The following is a 19,768-nucleotide window of genomic DNA, read 5'->3' on the forward strand; positions in this document are numbered from 1 at the left end:
GGGTCCCCAAAACGTTGAGTAATAGTGTACGAAACGGATCAGAATCGCCCGAATATGTGAGTGTTGATGACCGACACGTAAACGCACCCCGGGGTTCATCAATCATGGAAATGACTCCGAGACCCCAAAATAGAGTAATAGTCCAAGAAACGGGCCAGAATCGGCCCAAACTGTGATTGTTGATGACCGACACGTAAGCGCACCTTGGAGTTCGACAACCATGGAAATCGCTTTGGGACCCCAAAACGGTGAGTAATAGTCCATTGAACGGGCCAGAATCGGCCAAAACTGCGAGTGTTGATGACCAACACGTAATCACACCTTGGGGTTCAACAACTATGGAAATCGCTTCGGGACCCAAAAACAGTGAGTTATAGTCCACGAAACAGGTCAGAATTGGCCAAAACTGTGATTGTTGACGACTGACACATAAACGCACCCCGGGGTTTATCAATCGTTGAAATCGCTCTGGGTCCCCAAAACGTTGAGTAATAGTGCACGAAACGGACTAGAATCGGCCGAATATGTGAGTGTTGATGACCGACACGTAAACGCACCCTGGGGTTCGTCAATCGTGGAAATGACTCCGAGACCCCAAAATAGAGTAATAGTCCAAGAAATAGGCCAGAATCGGCCCAAACTGTGATTGTTGATGACCGACACGTAAGCGCACCTTGGAGTTCGACAACCATGGAAATCGCTTTGGGACCCCAAAACGGTGAGTAATAGTCCATGAAACGGGCCAGAATCGGCCAAAACTGCGAGTGTTGATGACCAACACGTAATCACACCTTGGGGTTCAACAACTATGGAAATCGCTTCGGGACCCAAAAACAGTGAGTTATAGTCCACGAAACAGGTCAGAATTGGCCAAAACTGTGATTGTTGACGACGGACACATAAACGCACCCCGGGGTTTATCAATCGTTGAAATCGCTCTGGGTCCCCAAAACGTTGAGTAATAGTGCACGAAACGGACTAGCATCGGCCGAATATGTGAGTGTTGATGACCGACACGTAAACGCACCCTGGGGTTCGTCAATCGTGGAAATGACTCCGAGACCCCAAAATAGAGTAATAATCCAAGAAATAGGCCAGAATCGGCCCAAACTGTGATTGTTGATGACCGACACGTAAGCGCACCTTGGAGTTCGACAACCATGGAAATCGCTTTGGGACCCCAAAACGGTGAGTAATAGTCCATGAAACGGGCCAGAATCGGCCAAAACTGGGATTGTTGATGACCAACTCGTAAGCACACCTTGGGGTTCAACAACTATGGAAATCTCTTCGGGGCCCCAAAACAGTGAGCAATAGTCCACAAAACAGGTCTGATTTGGCCAAAACTGTGAGTGTTGACGACGAACACATAAACGCAGCCCGGGGCTCATCAATCGTGGAAATCACTCTGGGTCCCCAAAACGTTGAGTAATAGTGTACGAAACGGATCAGAATCGCCCGAATATGTGAGTGTTGATGACTGACACGTAAACGCACCCCGGGGTTCATCAATCATGGAAATGACTCCGAGACCCCAAAATAGAGTAATAGTCCAAGAAACGGGCCAGAATCGGCCCAAACTGTGATTGTTGATGACCGACACGTAAGCGCACCTTGGAGTTCGACAACCATGGAAATCGCTTTGGGACCCCAAAACGGTGAGTAATAGTCCATTGAACGGGCCAGAATCGGCCAAAACTGCGAGTGTTGATGACCAACACGTAATCACACCTTGGGGTTCAACAACTATGGAAATCGCTTCGGGACCCAAAAACAGTGAGTTATAGTCCACGAAACAGGTCAGAATTGGCCAAAACTGTGATTGTTGACGACGGACACATAAACGCAACCCGGGGTTTATCAATCGTTGAAATCGCTCTGGGTCCCCAAAACGTTGAGTAATAGTGCACGAAACGGACTAGAATCGGCCGAATATGTGAGTGTTGATGACCGACACGTAAACGCACCCTGGGGTTCGTCAATCGTGGAAATGACTCCGAGACCCCAAAATAGAGTAATAATCCAAGAAATAGGCCAGAATCGGCCCAAACTGTGATTGTTGATGACCGACACGTAAGCGCACCTTGGAGTTCGACAACCATGAAAATCGCTATGGGACCCCAAAACGGTGAGTAATAGTCCATGAAACGGGCCAGAATCGGCCAAAACTGGGATTGTTGATGACCAACTCGTAAGCACACCTTGGGGTTCAACAACTATGGAAATCTCTTCGGGGCCCCAAAACAGTGAGCAATAGTCCACAAAACAGGTCTGATTTGGCCAAAACTGTGAGTGTTGACGACGAACACATAAACGCTGCCCGGGGCTCATCAATCGTGGAAATCACTCTGGGTCCCCAAAACGTTGAGTAATAGTGTACGAAACGGATCAGAATCGCCCGAATATGTGAGTGTTGATGACCGACACGTAAACGCACCCCGGGGTTCATCAATCATGGAAATGACTCCGAGACCCCAAAATAGAGTAATAGTCCAAGAAACGGGCCAGAATCGGCCCAAACTGTGATTGTTGATGACCGACACGTAAGCGCACCTTGGAGTTCGACAACCATGGAAATCGCTTTGGGACCCCAAAACGGTGAGTAATAGTCCATTGAACGGGCCAGAATCGGCCAAAACTGCGAGTGTTGATGACCAACACGTAATCACACCTTGGGGTTCAACAACTATGGAAATCGCTTCGGGACCCAAAAACAGTGAGTTATAGTCCACGAAACAGGTCAGAATTGGCCAAAACTGTGATTGTTGACGACGGACACATAAACGCACCCCGAGGTTTATCAATCGTTGAAATCGCTCTGGGTCCCCAAAACGTTGAGTAATAGTGCACGAAACGGACTAGAATCGGCCGAATATGTGAGTGTTGATGACCGACACGTAAACGCACCCTGGGGTTCGTCAATCGTGGAAATGACTCCGAGACCCCAAAATAGAGTAATAGTCCAAGAAATAGGCCAGAATCGGCCCAAACTGTGATTGTTGATGACCGACACGTAAGCGCACCTTGGAGTTCGACAACCATGGAAATCGCTTTGGGACCCCAAAACGGTGAGTAATAGTCCATGAAACGGGCCAGAATCGGCCAAAACTGGGATTGTTGATGACCAACTCGTAAGCACACCTTGGGGTTCAACAACTATGGAAATCTCTTCGGGGCCCCAAAACAGTGAGCAATAGTCCACAAAACAGGTCTGATTTGGCCAAAACTGTGAGTGTTGACGACGAACACATAAACGCAGCCCGGGGCTCATCAATCGTGGAAATCACTCTGGGTCCCCAAAACGTTGAGTAATAGTGTACGAAACGGATCAGAATCGCCCGAATATGTGAGTGTTGATGACCGACACGTAAACGCACCCCGGGGTTCGTCAATCATGGAAATGACTCCGAGACCCCAAAATAGAGTAATAGCCCAAGAAACGGGCCAGAATCGGCCCAAACTGTGATTGTTGATGACCGACACTTAAGCGCACCTTGGAGTTCGACAGCCATGGAAATCGCTTTGGGACCCCAAAACGGTGAGTAATAGTCCATTGAACGGGCCAGAATCGGCCAAAACTACGAGTGTTGATGACCAACACGTAATCACACCTTGGGGTTCAACAACTATGGAAATCGCTTCGGGACCCAAAAACAGTGAGTTATAGTCCACGAAACAGGTCAGAATTGGCCAAAACTATGATTGTTGACGACGGACACATAAACGCACCCCGGGGTTTATCAATCATTGAAATCGCTCTGGGTCCCCAAAACGTTGAGTAATAGTGCACGAAACGGACTAGAATCGGCCGAATATGTGAGTGTTGATGACCGACACGTAAACGCACCCTGGGGTTCGTCTATCGTGGAAATGACTCCGAGACCCCAAAATAGAGTAATAGTCCAAGAAATAGGCCAGAATCGGCCCAAACTGTGATTGTTGATGACCGACACGTAAGCGCACCTTGGAGTTCGACAACCATGAAAATCGCTTTGGGACCCCAAAACGGTGAGTAATAGTCCATGAAACGGGCCAGAATCGGCCAAAACTGGGATTGTTGATGACCAACTCGTAAGCACACCTTGGGGTTCAACAACTATGGAAACCTCTTCGGGGCCCCAAAACAGTGAGCAATAGTCCACAAAACAGGTCTGATTTGGCCAAAACTGTGAGTGTTGACGACGAACACATAAACGCAGCCCGGGGCTCATCAATCGTGGAAATCACTCTGGGTCCCCAAAACGTTGAGTAATAGTGTACGAAACGGATCAGAATCGCCCGAATATGTGAGTGTTGATGACCGACACGTAAACGCACCCCGGGGTTCGTCAATCATGGAAATGACTCCGAGACCCCAAAATAGAGTAATAGTCCAAGAAACGGGCCAGAATCGGCCCAAACTGTGATTGTTGATGACCGACACGTAAGCGCACCTTGGAGTTCGACAGCCATGGAAATCGCTTTGGGACCCCAAAACGGTGAGTAATAGTCCATTGAACGGGCCAGAATCGGCCAAAACTGCGAGTGTTGATGACCAACACGTAATCACACCTTGGGGTTCAACAACTATGGAAATCGCTTCGGGACCCAAAAACAGTGAGTTATAGTCCACGAAACAGGTCAGAATTGGCCAAAACTGTGATTGTTGACGACGGACACATAAACGCACCCCGGGGTTTATCAATCGTTGAAATCGCTCTGGGTCCCCAAAACGTTGAGTAATAGTGCACGAAACGGACTAGAATCGGCCGAATATGTGAGTGTTGATGACCGACACGTAAACGCACCCTGGGGTTCGTCAATCGTGGAAATGACTCCGAGACCCCAAAATAGAGTAATAGTCCAAGAAATAGGCCAGAATCGGCCCAAACTGTGATTGTTGATGACCGACACGTAAGCGCACCTTGGAGTCCGACAACCATGGAAATCGCTTTGGGACCCCAAAACGGTGAGTAATAGTCCATGAAACGGGCCAGAATCGGCCAAAACTGGGATTGTTGATGACCAACTCGTAAGCACACCTTGGGGTTCAACAACTATGGAAATCTCTTCGGGGCCCCAAAACAGTGAGCAATAGTCCACAAAACAGGTCTGATTTGGCCAAAACTGTGAGTGTTGACGACGAACACATAAACGCAGCCCGGGGCTCATCAATCGTGGAAATCACTCTGGGTCCCCAAAACGTTGAGTAATAGTGTACGAAACGGATCACAATCGCCCGAATATGTGAGTGTTGATGACCGACACGTAAACGCACCCCGGGGTTCGTCAATCATGGAAATGACTCCGAGACCCCAAAATAGAGTAATAGCCCAAGAAACGGGCCAGAATCGGCCCAAACTGTGATTGTTGATGACCGACACGTAAGCGCACCTTGGAGTTCGACAGCCATGGAAATCGCTTTGGGACCCCAAAACGGTGAGTAATAGTCCATTGAACGGGCCAGAATCGGCCAAAACTGGGAGTGTTGATGACCAACACGTAATCACACCTTGGGGTTCAACAACTATGGAAATCGCTTCGGGACCCAAAAACAGTGAGTTATAGTCCACGAAACAGGTCAGAATTGGCCAAAACTGTGATTGTTGACGACGGACACATAAACGCACCCCGGGGTTTATCAATCGTTGAAATCGCTCTGGGTCCCCAAAACGTTGAGTAATAGTGCACGAAACGGACTAGAATCGGCCGAATATGTGAGTGTTGATGACCGACACGTAAACGCACCCTGGGGTTCGTCAATCGTGGAAATGACTCCGAGACCCCAAAATAGAGTAATAGTCCAAGAAATAGGCCAGAATCGGCCCAAACTGTGATTGTTGATGACCGACACGTAAGCGCACCTTGGAGTTCGACAACCATGGAAATCGCTTTGGGACCCCAAAACGGTGAGTAATAGTCCATGAAACGGGCCAGAATCGGCCAAAACTGCGAGTGTTGATGACCAACACGTAATCACACCTTGGGGTTCAACAACTATGGAAATCGCTTCGGGACCCAAAAACAGTGAGTTATAGTCCACGAAACAGGTCAGAATTGGCCAAAACTGTGATTGTTGACGACGGACACATAAACGCACCCCGGGGTTTATCAATCGTTGAAATCGCTCTGGGTCCCCAAAACGTTGAGTAATAGTGCACGAAACGGACTAGCATCGGCCGAATATGTGAGTGTTGATGACCGACACGTAAACGCACCCTAGGGTTCGTCAATCGTGGAAATGACTCCGAGACCCCAAAATAGAGTAATAATCCAAGAAATAGGCCAGAATCGGCCCAAACTGTGATTGTTGATGACCGACACGTAAGCGCACCTTGGAGTTCGACAACCATGGAAATCGCTTTGGGACCCCAAAACGGTGAGTAATAGTCCATGAAACGGGCCAGAATCGGCCAAAACTGGGATTGTTGATGACCAACTCGTAAGCACACCTTGGGGTTCAACAACTATGGAAATCTCTTCGGGGCCCCAAAACAGTGAGCAATAGTCCACAAAACAGGTCTGATTTGGCCAAAACTGTGAGTGTTGACGACGAACACATAAACGCAGCCCGGGGCTCATCAATCGTGGAAATCACTCTGGGTCCCCAAAACGTTGAGTAATAGTGTACGAAACGGATCAGAATCGCCCGAATATGTGAGTGTTGATGACTGACACGTAAACGCACCCCGGGGTTCATCAATCATGGAAATGACTCCGAGACCCCAAAATAGAGTAATAGTCCAAGAAACGGGCCAGAATCGGCCCAAACTGTGATTGTTGATGACCGACACGTAAGCGCACCTTGGAGTTCGACAACCATGGAAATCGCTTTGGGACCCCAAAACAGTGAGTAATAGTCCATTGAACGGGCCAGAATCGGCCAAAACTGCGAGTGTTGATGACCAACACGTAATCACACCTTGGGGTTCAACAACTATGGAAATCGCTTCGGGACCCAAAAACAGTGAGTTATAGTCCACGAAACAGGTCAGAATTGGCCAAAACTGTGATTGTTGACGACGGACACATAAACGCACCCCGGGGTTTATCAATCGTTGAAATCGCTCTGGGTCCCCAAAACGTTGAGTAATAGTGCACGAAACGGACTAGAATCGGCCGAATATGTGAGTGTTGATGACCGACACGTAAACGCACCCTGGGGTTCGTCAATCGTGGAAATGACTCCGAGACCCCAAAATAGAGTAATAATCCAAGAAATAGGCCAGAATCGGCCCAAACTGTGATTGTTGATGACCGACACGTAAGCGCACCTTGGAGTTCGACAACCATGAAAATCGCTATGGGACCCCAAAACGGTGAGTAATAGTCCATGAAACGGGCCAGAATCGGCCAAAACTGGGATTGTTGATGACCAACTCGTAAGCACACCTTGGGGTTCAACAACTATGGAAATCTCTTCGGGGCCCCAAAACAGTGAGCAATAGTCCACAAAACAGGTCTGATTTGGCCAAAACTGTGAGTGTTGACGACGAACACATAAACGCTGCCCGGGGCTCATCAATCGTGGAAATCACTCTGGGTCCCCAAAACGTTGAGTAATAGTGTACGAAACGGATCAGAATCGCCCGAATATGTGAGTGTTGATGACCGACACGTAAACGCACCCCGGGGTTCATCAATCATGGAAATGACTCCGAGACCCCAAAATAGAGTAATAGTCCAAGAAACGGGCCAGAATCGGCCCAAACTGTGATTGTTGATGACCGACACGTAAGCGCACCTTGGAGTTCGACAACCATGGAAATCGCTTTGGGACCCCAAAACGGTGAGTAATAGTCCATTGAACGGGCCAGAATCGGCCAAAACTGCGAGTGTTGATGACCAACACGTAATCACACCTTGGGGTTCAACAACTATGGAAATCGCTTCGGGACCCAAAAACAGTGAGTTATAGTCCACGAAACAGGTCAGAATTGGCCAAAACTGTGATTGTTGACGACGGACACATAAACGCACCCCGAGGTTTATCAATCGTTGAAATCGCTCTGGGTCCCCAAAACGTTGAGTAATAGTGCACGAAACGGACTAGAATCGGCCGAATATGTGAGTGTTGATGACCGACACGTAAACGCACCCTGGGGTTCGTCAATCGTGGAAATGACTCCGAGACCCCAAAATAGAGTAATAGTCCAAGAAATAGGCCAGAATCGGCCCAAACTGTGATTGTTGATGACCGACACGTAAGCGCACCTTGGAGTTCGACAACCATGGAAATCGCTTTGGGACCCCAAAACGGTGAGTAATAGTCCATGAAACGGGCCAGAATCGGCCAAAACTGGGATTGTTGATGACCAACTCGTAAGCACACCTTGGGGTTCAACAACTATGGAAATCTCTTCGGGGCCCCAAAACAGTGAGCAATAGTCCACAAAACAGGTCTGATTTGGCCAAAACTGTGAGTGTTGACGACGAACACATAAACGCAGCCCGGGGCTCATCAATCGTGGAAATCACTCTGGGTCCCCAAAACGTTGAGTAATAGTGTACGAAACGGATCAGAATCGCCCGAATATGTGAGTGTTGATGACCGACACGTAAACGCACCCCGGGGTTCGTCAATCATGGAAATGACTCCGAGACCCCAAAATAGAGTAATAGCCCAAGAAACGGGCCAGAATCGGCCCAAACTGTGATTGTTGATGACCGACACTTAAGCGCACCTTGGAGTTCGACAGCCATGGAAATCGCTTTGGGACCCCAAAACGGTGAGTAATAGTCCATTGAACGGGCCAGAATCGGCCAAAACTGCGAGTGTTGATGACCAACACGTAATCACACCTTGGGGTTCAACAACTATGGAAATCGCTTCGGGACCCAAAAACAGTGAGTTATAGTCCACGAAACAGGTCAGAATTGGCCAAAACTATGATTGTTGACGACGGACACATAAACGCACCCCGGGGTTTATCAATCATTGAAATCGCTCTGGGTCCCCAAAACGTTGACTAATAGTGCACGAAACGGACTAGAATCGGCCGAATATGTGAGTGTTGATGACCGACACGTAAACGCACCCTGGGGTTCGTCTATCGTGGAAATGACTCCGAGACCCCAAAATAGAGTAATAGTCCAAGAAATAGGCCAGAATCGGCCCAAACTGTGATTGTTGATGACCGACACGTAAGCGCACCTTGGAGTTCGACAACCATGAAAATCGCTTTGGGACCCCAAAACGGTGAGTAATAGTCCATGAAACGGGCCAGAATCGGCCAAAACTGGGATTGTTGATGACCAACTCGTAAGCACACCTTGGGGTTCAACAACTATGGAAACCTCTTCGGGGCCCCAAAACAGTGAGCAATAGTCCACAAAACAGGTCTGATTTGGCCAAAACTGTGAGTGTTGACGACGAACACATAAACGCAGCCCGGGGCTCATCAATCGTGGAAATCACTCTGGGTCCCCAAAACGTTGAGTAATAGTGTACGAAACGGATCAGAATCGCCCGAATATGTGAGTGTTGATGACCGACACGTAAACGCACCCCGGGGTTCGTCAATCATGGAAATGACTCCGAGACCCCAAAATAGAGTAATAGTCCAAGAAACGGGCCAGAATCGGCCCAAACTGTGATTGTTGATGACCGACACGTAAGCGCACCTTGGAGTTCGACAGCCATGGAAATCGCTTTGGGACCCCAAAACGGTGAGTAATAGTCCATTGAACGGGCCAGAATCGGCCAAAACTGCGAGTGTTGATGACCAACACGTAATCACACCTTGGGGTTCAACAACTATGGAAATCGCTTCGGGACCCAAAAACAGTGAGTTATAGTCCACGAAACAGGTCAGAATTGGCCAAAACTGTGATTGTTGACGACGGACACATAAACGCACCCCGGGGTTTATCAATCGTTGAAATCGCTCTGGGTCCCCAAAACGTTGAGTAATAGTGCACGAAACGGACTAGAATCGGCCGAATATGTGAGTGTTGATGACCGACACGTAAACGCACCCTGGGGTTCGTCAATCGTGGAAATGACTCCGAGACCCCAAAATAGAGTAATAGTCCAAGAAATAGGCCAGAATCGGCCCAAACTGTGATTGTTGATGACCGACACGTAAGCGCACCTTGGAGTCCGACAACCATGGAAATCGCTTTGGGACCCCAAAACGGTGAGTAATAGTCCATGAAACGGGCCAGAATCGGCCAAAACTGGGATTGTTGATGACCAACTCGTAAGCACACCTTGGGGTTCAACAACTATGGAAATCTCTTCGGGGCCCCAAAACAGTGAGCAATAGTCCACAAAACAGGTCTGATTTGGCCAAAACTGTGAGTGTTGACGACGAACACATAAACGCAGCCCGGGGCTCATCAATCGTGGAAATCACTCTGGGTCCCCAAAACGTTGAGTAATAGTGTACGAAACGGATCACAATCGCCCGAATATGTGAGTGTTGATGACCGACACGTAAACGCACCCCGGGGTTCGTCAATCATGGAAATGACTCCGAGACCCCAAAATAGAGTAATAGCCCAAGAAACGGGCCAGAATCGGCCCAAACTGTGATTGTTGATGACCGACACGTAAGCGCACCTTGGAGTTCGACAGCCATGGAAATCGCTTTGGGACCCCAAAACGGTGAGTAATAGTCCATTGAACGGGCCAGAATCGGCCAAAACTGGGAGTGTTGATGACCAACACGTAATCACACCTTGGGGTTCAACAACTATGGAAATCGCTTCGGGACCCAAAAACAGTGAGTTATAGTCCACGAAACAGGTCAGAATTGGCCAAAACTGTGATTGTTGACGACGGACACATAAACGCACCCCGGGGTTTATCAATCGTTGAAATCGCTCTGGGTCCCCAAAACGTTGAGTAATAGTGCACGAAACGGACTAGAATCGGCCGAATATGTGAGTGTTGATGACCGACACGTAAACGCACCCTGGGGTTCGTCAATCGTGGAAATGACTCCGAGACCCCAAAATAGAGTAATAGTCCAAGAAATAGGCCAGAATCGGCCCAAACTGTGATTGTTGATGACCGACACGTAAGCGCACCTTGGAGTTCGACAACCATGGAAATCGCTTTGGGACCCCAAAACGGTGAGTAATAGTCCATGAAACGGGCCAGAATCGGCCAAAACTGGGATTGTTGATGACCAACTCGTAAGCACACCTTGGGGTTCAACAACTATGGAAATCTCTTCGGGGCCCCAAAACAGTGAGCAATAGTCCACAAAACAGGTCTGATTTGGCCAAAACTGTGAGTGTTGACGACGAACACATAAACGCAGCCCGGGGCTCATCAATCGTGGAAATCACTCTGGGTCCCCAAAACGTTGAGTAATAGTGTACGAAACGGATCAGAATCGCCCGAATATGTGAGTGTTGATGACCGACACGTAAACGCACCCCGGGGTTCGTCAATCATGGAAATGACTCCGAGACCCCAAAATAGAGTAATAGCCCAAGAAACGGGCCAGAATCGGCCCAAACTGTGATTGTTGATGACCGACACTTAAGCGCACCTTGGAGTTCGACAGCCATGGAAATCGCTTTGGGACCCCAAAACGGTGAGTAATAGTCCATTGAACGGGCCAGAATCGGCCAAAACTACGAGTGTTGATGACCAACACGTAATCACACCTTGGGGTTCAACAACTATGGAAATCGCTTCGGGACCCAAAAACAGTGAGTTATAGTCCACGAAACAGGTCAGAATTGGCCAAAACTATGATTGTTGACGACGGACACATAAACGCACCCCGGGGTTTATCAATCGTTGAAATCGCTCTGGGTCCCCAAAACGTTGAGTAATAGTGCACGAAACGGACTAGAATCGGCCGAATATGTGAGAGTTGATGACCGACACGTAAACGCACCCTGGGGTTCGTCAATTGTGGAAATGACTCCGAGACCCCAAAATAGAGTAATAGTCCAAGAAATAGGCCAGAATCGGCCCAAACTGTGATTGTTGATGACCGACACGTAAGCGCACCTTGGAGTTCGACAACCATGGAAATCGCTTTGGGACCCCAAAACGGTGAGTAATAGTCCATGAAACGGGCCAGAATCGGCCAAAACTGGGATTGTTGATGACCAACTCGTAAGCACACCTTGGGGTTCAACAACTATGGAAATCTCTTCGGGGCCCCAAAACAGTGAGCAATAGTCCACAAAACAGGTCTGATTTGGCCAAAACTGTGAGTGTTGACGACGAACACATAAACGCAGCCCGGGGCTCATCAATCGTGGAAATCACTCTGGGTCCCCAAAACGTTGAGTAATAGTGTACGAAACGGATCAGAATCGCCCGAATATGTGAGTGTTGATGACCGACACGTAAACGCACCCCGGGGTTCATCAATCATGGAAATGACTCCGAGACCCCAAAATAGAGTAATAGTCCAAGAAACGGGCCAGAATCGGCCCAAACTGTGATTGTTGATGACCGACACGTAAGCGCACCTTGGAGTTCGACAACCATGGAAATCGCTTTGGGACCCCAAAACGGTGAGTAATAGTCCATTGAACGGGCCAGAATCGGCCAAAACTGCGAGTGTTGATGACCAACACGTAATCACACCTTGGGGTTCAACAACTATGGAAATCGCTTCGGGACCCAAAAACAGTGAGTTATAGTCCACGAAACAGGTCAGAATTGGCCAAAACTGTGATTGTTGACGACGGACACATAAACGCACCCCGGGGTTTATCAATCGTTGAAATCGCTCTGGGTCCCCAAAACGTTGAGTAATAGTGCACGAAACGGACTAGAATCGGCCGAATATGTGAGTGTTGATGACCGACACGTAAACGCACCCTGGGGTTCGTCAATCGTGGAAATGACTCCGAGACCCCAAAATAGAGTAATAGTCCAAGAAATAGGCCAGAATCGGCCCAAACTGTGATTGTTGATGACCGACACGTAAGCGCACCTTGGAGTCCGACAACCATGGAAATCGCTTTGGGACCCCAAAACGGTGAGTAATAGTCCATGAAACGGGCCAGAATCGGCCAAAACTGGGATTGTTGATGACCAACTCGTAAGCACACCTTGGGGTTCAACAACTATGGAAATCTCTTCGGGGCCCCAAAACAGTGAGCAATAGTCCACAAAACAGGTCTGATTTGGCCAAAACTGTGAGTGTTGACGACGAACACATAAACGCAGCCCGGGGCTCATCAATCGTGGAAATCACTCTGGGTCCCCAAAACGTTGAGTAATAGTGTACGAAACGGATCACAATCGCCCGAATATGTGAGTGTTGATGACCGACACGTAAACGCACCCCGGGGTTCGTCAATCATGGAAATGACTCCGAGACCCCAAAATAGAGTAATAGCCCAAGAAACGGGCCAGAATCGGCCCAAACTGTGATTGTTGATGACCGACACGTAAGCGCACCTTGGAGTTCGACAGCCATGGAAATCGCTTTGGGACCCCAAAACGGTGAGTAATAGTCCATTGAACGGGCCAGAATCGGCCAAAACTGGGAGTGTTGATGACCAACACGTAATCACACCTTGGGGTTCAACAACTATGGAAATCGCTTCGGGACCCAAAAACAGTGAGTTATAGTCCACGAAACAGGTCAGAATTGGCCAAAACTGTGATTGTTGACGACGGACACATAAACGCACCCCGGGGTTTATCAATCGTTGAAATCGCTCTGGGTCCCCAAAACGTTGAGTAATAGTGCACGAAACGGACTAGAATCGGCCGAATATGTGAGTGTTGATGACCGACACGTAAACGCACCCTGGGGTTCGTCAATCGTGGAAATGACTCCGAGACCCCAAAATAGAGTAATAGTCCAAGAAATAGGCCAGAATCGGCCCAAACTGTGATTGTTGATGACCGACACGTAAGCGCACCTTGGAGTTCGACAACCATGGAAATCGCTTTGGGACCCCAAAACGGTGAGTAATAGTCCATGAAACGGTCCAGAATCGGCCAAAACTGGGATTGTTGATGACCAACTCGTAAGCACACCTTGGGGTTCAACAACTATGGAAATCTCTTCGGGGCCCCAAAACAGTGAGCAATAGTCCACAAAACAGGTCTGATTTGGCCAAAACTGTGAGTGTTGACGACGAACACATAAACGCAGCCCGGGGCTCATCAATCGTGGAAATCACTCTGGGTCCCCAAAACGTTGAGTAATAGTGTACGAAACGGATCAGAATCGCCCGAATATGTGAGTGTTGATGACCGACACGTAAACGCACCCCGGGGTTCGGCAATCATGGAAATGACTCCGAGACCCCAAAATAGAGTAATAGCCCAAGAAACGGGCCAGAATCGGCCCAAACTGTGATTGTTGATGACCTACACGTAAGCGCACCTTGGAGTTCGACAGCCATGGAAATCGCTTTGGGACCCCAAAACGGTGAGTAATAGTCCATTGAACGGGCCAGAATCGGCCAAAACTGCGAGTGTTGATGACCAACACGTAATCACACCTTGGGGTTCAACAACTATGGAAATCGCTTCGGGACCCAAAAACAGTGAGTTATAGTCCACGAAACAGGTCAGAATTGGCCAAAACTATGATTATTGACGACGGACACATAAACGCACCCCGGGGTTTATCAATCATTGGAATCGCTCTGGGTCCCCAAAACGTTGAGTAATAGTGCACGAAACGGACTAGAATCGGCCGAATATGTGAGTGTTGATGACCGACACGTAAACGCACCCTGGGGTTCGTCAATCGTGGAAATGACTCCGAGACCCCAAAATAGAGTAATAGTCCAAGAAATAGGCCAGAATCGGCCCAAACTGTGATTGTTGATGACCGACACGTAAGCGCACCTTGGAGTTCGACAACCATGAAAATCGCTTTGGGACCCCAAAACGGTGAGTAATAGTCCATGAAACGGGCCAGAATCGGCCAAAACTGGGATTGTTGATGACCAACTCGTAAGCACACCTTGGGGTTCAACAACTATGGAAACCTCTTCGGGGCCCCAAAACAGTGAGCAATAGTCCACAAAACAGGTCTGATTTGGCCAAAACTGTGAGTGTTGACGACGAACACATAAACGCAGCCCGGGGCTCATCAATCGTGGAAATCACTCTGGGTCCCCAAAACGTTGAGTAATAGTGTACGAAACGGATCACAATCGCCCGAATATGTGAGTGTTGATGACCGACACGTAAACGCACCCCGGGGTTCGTCAATCATGGAAATGACTCCGAGACCCCAAAATAGAGTAATAGTCCAAGAAACGGGCCAGAATCGGCCCAAACTGTGATTGTTGATGACCGACACGTAAGCGCACCTTGGAGTTCGACAGCCATGGAAATCGCTTTGGGACCCCAAAACGGTGAGTAATAGTCCATTGAACGGGCCAGAATCGGCCAAAACTGCGAGTGTTGATGACCAACACGTAATCACACCTTGGGGTTCAACAACTATGGAAATCGCTTCGGGACCCAAAAACAGTGAGTTATAGTCCACGAAACAGGTCAGAATTGGCCAAAACTGTGATTGTTGACGACGGACACATAAACGCACCCCGGGGTTTATCAATCGTTGAAATCGCTCTGGGTCCCCAAAACGTTGAGTAATAGTGCACGAAACGGACTAGAATCGGCCGAATATGTGAGTGTTGATGACCGACACGTAAACGCACCCTGGGGTTCGTCAATCGTGGAAATGACTCCGAGACCCCAAAATAGAGTAATAGTCCAAGAAATAGGCCAGAATCGGCCCAAACTGTGATTGTTGATGACCGACACGTAAGCGCACCTTGGAGTCCGACAACCATGGAAATCGCTTTGGGACCCCAAAACGGTGAGTAATAGTCCATGAAACGGGCCAGAATCGGCCAAAACTGGGATTGTTGATGACCAACTCGTAAGCACACCTTGGGGTTCAACAACTATGGAAATCTCTTCGGGGCCCCAAAACAGTGAGCAATAGTCCACAAAACAGGTCTGATTTGGCCAAAACTGTGAGTGTTGACGACGAACACATAAACGCAGCCCGGGGCTCATCAATCGTGGAAATCACTCTGGGTCCCCAAAACGTTGAGTAATAGTGTACGAAACGGATCACAATCGCCCGAATATGTGAGTGTTGATGACCGACACGTAAACGCACCCCGGGGTTCGTCAATCATGGAAATGACTCCGAGACCCCAAAATAGAGTAATAGCCCAAGAAACGGGCCAGAATCGGCCCAAACTGTGATTGTTGATGACCGACACGTAAGCGCACCTTGGAGTTCGACAGCCATGGAAATCGCTTTGGGACCCCAAAACGGTGAGTAATAGTCCATTGAACGGGCCAGAATCGGCCAAAACTGGGAGTGTTGATGACCAACACGTAATCACACCTTGGGGTTCAACAACTATGGAAATCGCTTCGGGACCCAAAAACAGTGAGTTATAGTCCACGAAACAGGTCAGAATTGGCCAAAACTGTGATTGTTGACGACGGACACATAAACGCACCCCGGGGTTTATCAATCGTTGAAATCGCTCTGGGTCCCCAAAACGTTGAGTAATAGTGCACGAAACGGACTAGAATCGGCCGAATATGTGAGTGTTGATGACCGACACGTAAACGCACCCTGGGGTTCGTCAATCGTGGAAATGACTCCGAGACCCCAAAATAGAGTAATAGTCCAAGAAATAGGCCAGAATCGGCCCAAACTGTGATTGTTGATGACCGACACGTAAGCGCACCTTGGAGTTCGACAACCATGGAAATCGCTTTGGGACCCCAAAACGGTGAGTAATAGTCCATGAAACGGGCCAGAATCGGCCAAAACTGGGATTGTTGATGACCAACTCGTAAGCACACCTTGGGGTTCAACAACTATGGAAATCTCTTCGGGGCCCCAAAACAGTGAGCAATAGTCCACAAAACAGGTCTGATTTGGCCAAAACTGTGAGTGTTGACGACGAACACATAAACGCAGCCCGGGGCTCATCAATCGTGGAAATCACTCTGGGTCCCCAAAATGTTGAGTAATAGTGTACGAAACGGATCAGAATCGCCCGAATATGTGAGTGTTGATGACCGACACGTAAACGCACCCCGGGGTTCATCAATCATGGAAATGACTCCGAGACCCCAAAATAGAGTAATAGTCCAAGAAACGGGCCAGAATCGGCCCAAACTGTGATTGTTGATGACCGACACGTAAGCGCACCTTGGAGTTCGACAACCATGGAAATCGCTTTGGGACCCCAAAACGGTGAGTAATAGTCCATTGAACGGGCCAGAATCGGCCAAAACTGCGAGTGTTGATGACCAACACGTAATCACACCTTGGGGTTCAACAACTATGGAAATCGCTTCGGGACCCAAAAACAGTGAGTTATAGTCCACGAAACAGGTCAGAATTGGCCAAAACTGTGATTGTTGACGACGGACACATAAACGCACCCCGAGGTTTATCAATCGTTGAAATCGCTCTGGGTCCCCAAAACGTTGAGTAATAGTGCACGAAACGGACTAGAATCGGCCGAATATGTGAGTGTTGATGACCGACACGTAAACGCACCCTGGGGTTCGTCAATCGTGGAAATGACTCCGAGACCCCAAAATAGAGTAATAGTCCAAGAAATAGGCCAGAATCGGCCCAAACTGTGATTGTTGATGACCGACACGTAAGCGCACCTTGGAGTTCGACAACCATGGAAATCGCTTTGGGACCCCAAAACGGTGAGTAATAGTCCATGAAACGGGCCAGAATCGGCCAAAACTGGGATTGTTGATGACCAACTCGTAAGCACACCTTGGGGTTCAACAACTATGGAAATCTCTTCGGGGCCCCAAAACAGTGAGCAATAGTCCACAAAACAGGTCTGATTTGGCCAAAACTGTGAGTGTTGACGACGAACACATAAACGCAGCCCGGGGCTCATCAATCGTGGAAATCACTCTGGGTCCCCAAAACGTTGAGTAATAGTGTACGAAACGGATCAGAATCGCCCGAATATGTGAGTGTTGATGACCGACACGTAAACGCACCCCGGGGTTCGTCAATCATGGAAATGACTCCGAGACCCCAAAATAGAGTAATAGCCCAAGAAACGGGCCAGAATCGGCCCAAACTGTGATTGTTGATGACCGACACTTAAGCGCACCTTGGAGTTCGACAGCCATGGAAATCGCTTTGGGACCCCAAAACGGTGAGTAATAGTCCATTGAACGGGCCAGAATCGGCCAAAACTGCGAGTGTTGATGACCAACACGTAATCACACCTTGGGGTTCAACAACTATGGAAATCGCTTCGGGACCCAAAAACAGTGAGTTATAGTCCACGAAACAGGTCAGAATTGGCCAAAACTATGATTGTTGACGACGGACACATAAACGCACCCCGGGGTTTATCAATCATTGAAATCGCTCTGGGTCCCCAAAACGTTGACTAATAGTGCACGAAACGGACTAGAATCGGCCGAATATGTGAGTGTTGATGACCGACACGTAAACGCACCCTGGGGTTCGTCTATCGTGGAAATGACTCCGAGACCCCAAAATAGAGTAATAGTCCAAGAAATAGGCCAGAATCGGCCCAAACTGTGATTGTTGATGACCGACACGTAAGCGCACCTTGGAGTTCGACAACCATGAAAATCGCTTTGGGACCCCAAAACGGTGAGTAATAGTCCATGAAACGGGCCAGAATCGGCCAAAACTGGGATTGTTGATGACCAACTCGTAAGCACACCTTGGGGTTCAACAACTATGGAAACCTCTTCGGGGCCCCAAAACAGTGAGCAATAGTCCACAAAACAGGTCTGATTTGGCCAAAACTGTGAGTGTTGACGACGAACACATAAACGCAGCCCGGGGCTCATCAATCGTGGAAATCACTCTGGGTCCCCAAAACGTTGAGTAATAGTGTACGAAACGGATCAGAATCGCCCGAATATGTGAGTGTTGATGACCGACACGTAAACGCACCCCGGGGTTCGTCAATCATGGAAATGACTCCGAGACCCCAAAATAGAGTAATAGTCCAAGAAACGGGACAGAATCGGCCCAAACTGTGATTGTTGATGACCGACACGTAAGCGCACCTTGGAGTTCGACAGCCATGGAAATCGCTTTGGGACCCCAAAACGGTGAGTAATAGTCCATTGAACGGGCCAGAATCGGCCAAAACTGCGAGTGTTGATGACCAACACGTAATCACACCTTGGGGTTCAACAACTATGGAAATCGCTTCGGGACCCAAAAACAGTGAGTTATAGTCCACGAAACAGGTCAGAATTGGCCAAAACTGTGATTGTTGACGACGGACACATAAACGCACCCCGGGGTTTATCAATCATTGAAATCGCTCTGGGTCCCCAAAACGTTGAGTAATAGTGCACGAAACGGACTAGAATCGGCCGAATATGTGAGTGTTGATGACCGACACGTAAACGCACCCTGGGGTTCGTCAATCGTGGAAATGACTCCGAGACCCCAAAATAGAGTAATAGTCCAAGAAATAGGCCAGAATCGGCCCAAACTGTGATTGTTGATGACCGACACGTAAGCGCACCTTGGAGTTCGACAACCATGGAAATCGCTTTGGGACCCCAAAACGGTGAGTAATAGTCCATGAAACGGGCCAGAATCGGCCAAAACTGGGATTGTTGATGACCAACTCGTAAGCACACCTTGGGGTTCAACAACTATGGAAATCTCTTCGGGGCCCCAAAACAGTGAGCAATAGTCCACAAAACAGGTCTGATTTGGCCAAAACTGTGAGTGTTGACGACGAACACATAAACGCAGCCCGGGGCTCATCAATCGTGGAAATCACTCTGGGTCCCCAAAACGTTGAGTAATAGTGT

This window comes from Triticum dicoccoides, chromosome 1B (genome assembly GCF_002162155.2).
Source record: "Triticum dicoccoides isolate Atlit2015 ecotype Zavitan chromosome 1B, WEW_v2.0, whole genome shotgun sequence".
NCBI classification, from domain to species: Eukaryota; Viridiplantae; Streptophyta; class Magnoliopsida; order Poales; family Poaceae; genus Triticum; species Triticum dicoccoides.